This window comes from Natator depressus, chromosome 14 (assembly GCF_965152275.1).
Source record: "Natator depressus isolate rNatDep1 chromosome 14, rNatDep2.hap1, whole genome shotgun sequence".
NCBI classification, from domain to species: domain Eukaryota; kingdom Metazoa; phylum Chordata; order Testudines; family Cheloniidae; genus Natator; species Natator depressus.
In genome coordinates this window covers 23,814,633-23,823,128 of record NC_134247.1, presented here as the reverse complement: position 1 = coordinate 23,823,128, position 8,496 = coordinate 23,814,633, and the positions used below count along the sequence as shown (strand labels likewise).

The 8,496-nt window shown below is 47.0% G+C and overlaps 1 non-coding gene across 1 annotated transcript; it reads left to right on the top strand.

Annotated features, from left to right (window-relative positions):
* The first annotated feature begins 7,366 nt into the window (after positions 1 to 7,366).
* TRNAK-UUU (transfer RNA lysine (anticodon UUU)) lies at positions 7,367 to 7,439 on the top strand. The gene has a single exon. It is a non-coding gene; the product is annotated as a tRNA-Lys (tRNA).
* The last annotated feature ends 1,057 nt before the right edge of the window (positions 7,440 to 8,496 follow it).

Below are 8,496 nucleotides of genomic sequence, written 5' to 3'. Positions count from 1 at the left end.
CCAATTTATTTGAGCATAAGCTTTCGTGAGCTACAGCTCACTTCATCCACCACTGAATGCATCCGATGAAGTGAGCTGTAGCTCACGAAAGCTTATGCTCAAATAAATTGGTTAGTCTCTAAGGTGCCACAAGTACTCCTTTTCTTTTTGAGGATACAGACTAACATGGCTGCTACTCTGAAACCATATGTAATCAATGTAGTTTGCATGACAGGCAAACAGCGTGGGCATGGGCATACATGCTAGTGAGGCAGGATGGCCTGGGGTTTAGGTCACTACTGTAGGATTTGGATGACCTGGGATCATGTCCCTGCTCCACCACAATCTTTCTCTGTCACCTTGAGCAAGTCACGCACTCTCTCTGTGCATTTGCAAAATGGGGGTAATGTCCCTCCCCTACCTCACAGGGGTGTGGGGTGTCAGATATTAGGGTGATTCAGGGGGCAGATAAGAACCTAAGCTGAACAATCAGACCAGGATGCTGAGCATACAGTTACATGGTGGTTTGGGTGCATTGGCCTGAAGATGTCCTTTTGTTTTAAGTGAACTTAGCACTGGCACAAAGTGCCTGATAGCCTCGGAACAGATATCACACAGGCAAGACCGCGCAGCTTTCCCCCACTGCCTGTCAATGTGTCTGCAGGGATCATCTCTGCCTAAAGAGGGTAGTTTAGTTTCCTGGACTGTTCGCTCCTTGGCCTGGCCACTGGGACTGCGAATTGCAACAGTGGCTGGAGCCGATGTCCTCTGGGAACTGGGGTCAGGAGGAAATTTCTAACCATGAGACAATATTGCAACATGTGGGGCTTACACCTGCTGCTGCATAAGCACTGGCCATTCTTGGTGACAGGATGCTGGAGTAGACAGGCTGTTGACCAGCTCTGCAGAGCACTGTCATTTCCACAGCAGCAGATGGAAGCTGCATACCCTCAGACTCCTGAAACCCCTCACAGCCCTAGCTACCACCTCCCATCCCAAAGGAGAGCCAGCACCTGCTGCAGCCTCACTTCTCTCCGACGCAGTCTGGGCTTCCCATGTCTCTATGTGACAACTTGAAAGCGGAGCCTTTAGAAATGCTAAGTGGCGCGAGGAGTGAGAGCACGGTGTGTTCTGTGAACAAGCCTCCCTCCCCGTCGCCGGCACTGGGGAAAGCAGAGCGGTGCCATGTCTCACACACAGCGAGGCCAGGCTTCTGCAGCATCCCATTCCTCAAGGAAGACAAGAGTGCAGCGAGGAGAGGGGAGCGCTGGATTAATCACAGAGTGAGGCCTCAAAGCAAGTCCCCTTGGCCTACAGTTCCCTGGCTGTGCTGGGTCCATTTGAACCTTGAGTCAGGACTGGGCTAAAGGAAGAGGAAGGAGAATCGAGCTGTATCTAGTCAGTTCAGCAATGAGAAGGGAAGGTGATGACTAGAGCATTGAAGGGGGCAGATGTAGAGCAGCTTGTAAATACTGTGCCTAGCATCCCAGTTCTCTTGTCATATGATTGCATGTCCCTGGCCAGCATTAGTCAATGCACTGGCTGTTCTGCAGCCCAGACCCAAGACTGTAACCAGACTTCTTATGATCTGTAGGCAACTGTTGATCCAGGCGGAGCCAGTCTTTTCTCTGCCTGGTGTCCCTCCACATGGCCTGGGCGTCTCAGTGACAAGACATTTTGTTTTTCTCTTTGAGGTGTGGATCCCCTCTCATGAGTGATCTGGAGTGATGGTAGCACAAGGCTCCATGTTCACTGTCCACCAGGGACTGCAGAGCAAACATGCTCCATTTACAAAGAGAAGATGTTTTTTTCCTCAGGCTGCCAACTCATCTGGGATGTGAGAGTCCAGCTTATGCTTCTCACATGCCCCTGCGGAGCTTACACACTCCAATATCCCACCCTCCTGACACCTGTGCAGCCCCATCGCCTTCGGGGGTGGGGTGGGGGGGAGTTTGCACAGGCATAAGTGGCGGAGAGCTAGCAGTGCTGAGGATGCAGTGGGGAGGGCTGATGAGATGGAAGGGAGCCAACTATCTCCTTCGGTGAGCTCTACAGCTTGGGGAACTTCGTCTGGTCACTACGGTAAGCAGCCAGGACTCTGAGACACGCAGGGAGTGAGGGGGGAGGGGGCAGAGTAGAGCTGGACTGTAAATGAGGAACTGGATGGAAGGGATGAATGGTGGGAATTGGATAGAGAGCAGGCATGGGGGGAGGAGAGGAAGTGAAGAGACTGGAGCCTCTCTGTGTGATTCCTACCCTCCCTGTAGAGGAGTGCAGCAAGCAAATGAACCAGTGGGAACCTCCCCATGGCTGAGCTACTAGGAGCTGTGGAAACCTGTCTCATGTGGCTGCAGCTGCTCCTTGCGGCTCTCTATTTTCTTCCCTTCCCAGGTTATGTGTGCAGAAACCCATCCAGACGTTGTCCCCAATTACTGCTGTTACCAGCTGATGGCTGACAGCTGGATTTAACAGCCTCACGGTGTCCTCCACATCACTCAGATTAGACATGTCACAATGCTGAAGTCCCGGGTGTTTTATACCCTCAAACCACCTTACAGATATTTATGATTTTTCTCTGCGGTGCCACCAGAGAACACGGCTCTTTACAGTGAATGGAATAATAACACTTCTAGTGCACAGATCTCAAAGCACTTTACAAAGGTATCCTCACCCCAGTTCACAGAGAGGGAGTCCATGGAACAGAGCAATGAAAAGTTACCGGCACAGAGTCACACAGCAAGGTAATGGCAGAGCTGGGGATCACACCCGTGGTGGAGCTGCAGAAGCACACTGCCCCGCACAGCTCAGCCTCTGCCCCGGAAAGCTTGCATGAGGAATAGTACATCCTTTACAAACCAGAACCCATATCTGAAAAACCTAAATGTTGTTAAACACTATTTTCCACACTATAAAAAGTCCCAGAAGTCCAACTCAGCACTGCCCTGTGTGTTATTCAATACACACACTGGACCTGACCCAATTCCTGCTGCAGCCAATGGAAGGAGTTGCCATTGACTTCAATGGATGTGGGAGGGGGCTCCATGTCAGGGACTCCAGGCTGCTGAAATTAATCCACCTTGTCTAAAGAGAGCCCCAGTGGAGATTCTCAGCCTCTCTGAGCACTGATTGATCCCCTGCTGCTATGTCTCCCTGGCTCCTCTGTATTATCAAAGCAAGTGCTGCTCAAAGCCTCATGTAACCTGGTGAATGAAGAGCACCATGTGCCAATGCTCTGTTCAGAGGACACCTGGGGCATTGGGGCCTCACAGCCTTCTAACCACAGACTCTGATCTTCCACTGGGCCTCCCTGCTGCCCCCAGGAGGGCGGGGGAATCCAAACGCTTGTCAGCCATCGCCCATCTCCTGCATTCATCCAGTAACCCCAGGGTGCCGCTTGAAGGAATGCGAAACTGGCTCTGCATACTGGACTATGTACAATCAAGTCTTTCACCATTTTGAAACTAGCTTGTGCATCCATTGTCTACACTAAGGTCGAACTTCCCCATAGTAATTCTCGTAATGGTTCAATGACAGAAGCATAACTGGGAATGAATTTTGCATACCAGGAAGTAAGACCCAAGAAGGAATGTAATGTTTGCAAATCTGTTGGAGGAGGAGCATTTCTAATTGCCAGGATATGAGCCAGATCAGATTTTAGTCCAGCCTGTGAAATTGTATGCCCCAGAAAGGAGAGTTCAATTTGTCTAAATTTGCATTTGGACCTATTGAGTTTGAGGCCTGCTTTGCTGATGCAGTTTGGTACAGACTGCAGGTTATTGTCATGCTCCTCCGAAGTATTTCCAAACACGATAATATCATCCAAATAGCACTGAACTCCATGTTGATTCTTCAAAATCAATGACATCATTTTTTGGAAGGCACTTGGGACTGATGCGAGACCATATGGAACATGTTTAAAACGGAATAGTCCCTTATGTGTAATAAATGCTGTGAGGTCTCTGCTATCTTCATGCAACATAGCCTGGTGGTATGCGCTCTGCAAATCAAGAGTAGAAAACATCTTTGCTCCACAGAGTTCTGCAGATACTTCTTCTATGTGAGGAAGAGGATGTCTGTCAATCACAAAATAACTTTATTTGGCTCCCTTAAGTCCATACAAAGGCAAATGCCTCCACCCTTCTTCTGCATCACTACTGTAGGTGAAACCCATTCCAAGGAGTTAATCTCTTCAATAATGTCCTTTTGAACAAGTTTTCTAAGTTCCTCTGAAACAGCTTCCCTAACTGAAATGGTAATTTCTATCGTACAGGCATCACATTATTCCGCATTTTAACTTTATGCAGAAACCCATAAGCACAGCCGAGTTGCTCCTCAACCTGGTGTTAGCTCCCAGCTGAAACTGGTGTGTGTACCGCAAGAGTGCTTTGCTGAGGAAGATCAATTCATCCATTAACTACCCTGAGTGAAGCTTGGGTTCAGTAAGAGGCACATCTTTAAAGTAATGCAAATAGATGGAATCAGGTAGTATAGATACCGCTGAGCCAGTGTCCAACATTAGCTGAATATAGTGTGATTTGCCTGAGGGTATGGCGGAAACGTTTACTGTGCACTTTATTTGTTCTGGAATATGTGCAGTAGTGATTTTGTCCACGCTCAGCACAGTAACATCTGGTATTGTAACTGCATGCACCTGTTGATTGAGCTGGCTGCTGCAACGTACTTTAGCAAAATGCCCAATCTTTTTGCAATGATTGCACTGAGCTACTTTTGCCAGACATCCTGTGTAGCTTCCAAGGTGTTGTGGGATCCACAGCAAAACCATGCTTTTACTGTATTTTGAATTTGCTGATTTGGTGGTTTTTCATTAGTTTTTCTCTTGTAATTGTTTGTCTGCAGCGATAGTGAACTTTTCTGCAAAGGAGTCACAGCCTGGACTGTGCCTCCTGGATCCATGCTCATTATTTTGGCTTCAGCTGTAGCTGACTCAATCTGGGTAGCAATGGTTATTGCTTTTTCTAGTGTAAGTTGTGGTTTTAGAAGTAAACGTTCTCTTACACGAAGCATGGTTTTTTGCTTGTTATACCAATAAAATAAAAACCAGCAGGATCTTATTAAAGGGAAAAAGGCAAAATACCACATTTATTGTGAATACAGAAAGAACCATAGTAAGCAGTTATTATAGCTATAACATTCCATTCAATTTCATATTTATTCACACATTCATACACACACACACACACGTTCTGCAAGGTAGTTATCATAGTTACCAGCCTTAGAGTTGCTCATGCCAAGCCACTGGCCAGGTGGCCTGAACATGAGGAGGGAGCAGGGCCTTGTCAGATGCTCATCTGATGCTCCTGGAAGTTGGTTTGCAGAATCAGACCCCAAAGTTCTCACTTTCTAGAGTCCATTTTTATAGGAATTTCTTCCTATGCCAGTCTATGGGAATTGCTTCATCATGCTGTTGCTGAATCAATCAGCAGATAGCACATTCCTTATGGCTCTGTGCTGCCAGATGTTATCTTGTTCTTTGGTTCTCCCATTCTTGAGGCTGTTGGGTGGATTCCAGTCTGCCTTCCGGGGGTCCTCTGGTTATTTCCACTTGACGCCTTCTTCAGCCGATGGACACTGGATTCTTAGGCTGGCACCTCCCTGATCATTCAGTTATTATCACACCAAGCATCCATCCACATACATCCTCTATCTCTATTTTAATCACAATTGTTAACAAAGCAAGATGAATACAACAAAAGGGTCGGGAGTCTCTGGGTGCTGTTTCTGTTGTTACAGAGTATTGTTTTGAGTCTCTCTCTGTGTGAGTAGTTGTTATTACAAAGAATTGCTTTGAGAACAGACTCTGTCTTAGAATGTACTAACGCAATTATCAGCTTGCGAGTTTAACACATAGAGGGAGAGAAACAGTACCAAAAACCAAGAGACTTCTTAATTAGTAATACCCTGGAATTTAAACTATGGGGAATCAAACTCATTTGTGATTTTAATACATAACTTCTCTAATATGATCCAACATTTGTCTATGCAGGGAAGTTTATCATCATAGCTATACCAGTATAATTATGTCACTTTGGAAGTGGTAGAAGCTAAACCAGAAAAAAGCACTCTCATTCCAAAATAAGGCTATGTCTACACAACGCACCTTACTACGGCGAGGCTACGCCGCTGCAGCCACACCACTGTCAGGTGCACTGTGTGACCACTCCTTATCACCAGGAGAGAGCTCTCCCAGCGACAAAATAAAACCAGCCCCAGCGAAGGGCAGTAGCTTCATCAAGGGGAGTGTGGCTCCCACCGAGGAAGTGCTGTCCACACCGTCACTTTTCGTTGCTAAAACTTTTGTCATTCAGGGGGGTGCTTTTTCACACCCCTACACGACAAAATTTTAGCAATGAAAGTGCCAGTGTAGACATAGCCTAAGTGTACCTGCACAGGGAGTTACACCGGTATAATTATATTCCATAGTTATGCTGGTAAATTTCCCAGTGTGGACAAGCCCTTTACTGACAATACATTAGCTCGAGTTACAATACAACTGAAAACTAATCTAGAGAGGGTCACAGAAACTTTTGAGGGTGGGGTTGGCAGGAGGCCCCCTAAACAGTGTGAATTGGAGTTAACAACCTATTGAGTTGGATGAGGCAGTTGTCACTTCCCAGATACATTGTTTCGGGCTGACTGCAGACTCAGGCAGCTATTGCTGCATTGGCTACATCTGGGTCCTGTTTTCAAGATTTCCTCTATAATTGTGATCCCTAGAAACATACTTTTAATTTTTTTTTTTAATGCAAGCTGAGCTTCTGATGTAATTTGAAGAGTCCAGGGTCTGGATTTTCAAAAGTGCTCAGCTTTTATTTAGGCACTAAAATAAATAGCCAGATTTTCAACACAGCACACGAGGTGTTGAGCTCTTCTGAAAATCCAGGCCCTGTTGTGGGCCATGAGCCCTGTAAAACTGGACCTTGAGCTCTTATGTAAATCTGGCCACTGGTGTCATGCCCCAGGCTTTACCTACAGTGCCTATGCCTTAATCTGGCCCTGCACACAAACCAATCATTAAGGCCTAGATCCTCAAAGGTATTTGGCACCTATCTCCCATTGATTTCAATAGACATTAGGAGCCCAAATGCCTTTGAGGATCTGGACCATAGTGTCTGTACTGAGGAAAAAATTTCTCCCATGCATATCGTCTTTCTTGCATCTTCCTTTGAAGCATCCATTGGAAGCAGAGAATTGGACTGGACAGACCCCAGTGTCCACACAGCAAGGCAGTTCCTGCTCTAACATTCTGTTTTAGCTAACATTCCAGCTAGCATGTGTCTGCAGCTGGAGACAGAGCGGTGCCAGGACACTAAACATAGCATGTTGGTGAGATTGCTGCTCATGCTCTCAAGAGGTCAGCATCTTCCAAGCCTGGCTAGCTCAGTTGGTAGAGCATCAGACTTTTAATCTGAGGGTCCAGGGTTCAAGTCCCTGGTCAGGTAATCAGCTTATCCAGCTACTTCATACACCAGGAGTTAAAAAGGTCTCTGTGGATTTCTTCTAGATTCAGGCAGAAGTTAACCATCTACTAAGAAATGGGACTTTTGGAGGCTGCAATGCACAAAATTAATGGTACACTGCAATATGGGACTGTGGTGTGAAGAGTGGATCAGGGTCCAAGTGCTTCCAAGGCGGGGTCTGCTTTGGTCCCATCACCGTATTTTAGGGGAGCACTTAATAGACACTAATATGCACTGAGCGACACTAAGAAAATGAAGACTTAGAGGCTGTTGGCTTCTCAAACACAGACCCCTGGCACGACTGCCTGCTCAGAAGCTAGTTAGTAACCATCCCCAACTGGCTTCCGCGATGCTGTTTCTACACTGCCTGCCAAACACTCACCCAGCTGTCACTGAGCTTGATAGCCCATTCATTACTCCCATCTACTGAGGCTTAATTCCACTGACGAGAGCTGCACCTGCATAAAACTAGAAACGGGAAGTGGGGAATCCGGTCCTGTAGCTGCAGACTGCTCACCTGGAGCTCCTCACACAGAAAAATTAGTGTATTCAAAAAGAAAATTACCCATTACGCCGTGATGCCTGCGGTATGTCTCTGCTCTGAAGTCCTCCTCGGGTGACACACCAGCCCAGAGACTTTAGTGGGAATAATTAACTGTTGGAGTGCTCCAGATGGCTGCCAATTTTTAAAATCAGAGTGACATTCAGACGCAGAGGATTAGTGCTTTGGAAACCATGCAGTGCCCCAGTCCAAACAAACCATACAAATGGCCGCAACAGCTCAGGCGAGCTCCCGGGAGGCTGCTGCTTCCTCTTTCTTTCCTGATAATTGCCCTTAGTAAAAATATCCGCTCAGTAAGGGCTGCAGCAGCTGCTCTGCATTAAGCACCGATAAAGGCTCGAGTTCTGAGGGCAAAGGAAAAGCTTTCACTAGCTGCAAAAAGGGAAGAACACTGCCAAGCGGAGACTGCAGCCATGATCAGACTGTGTCACAGACACCCCGAGAGGCTGATGGTTTGAGGGGCTCATTGGAGGGTGC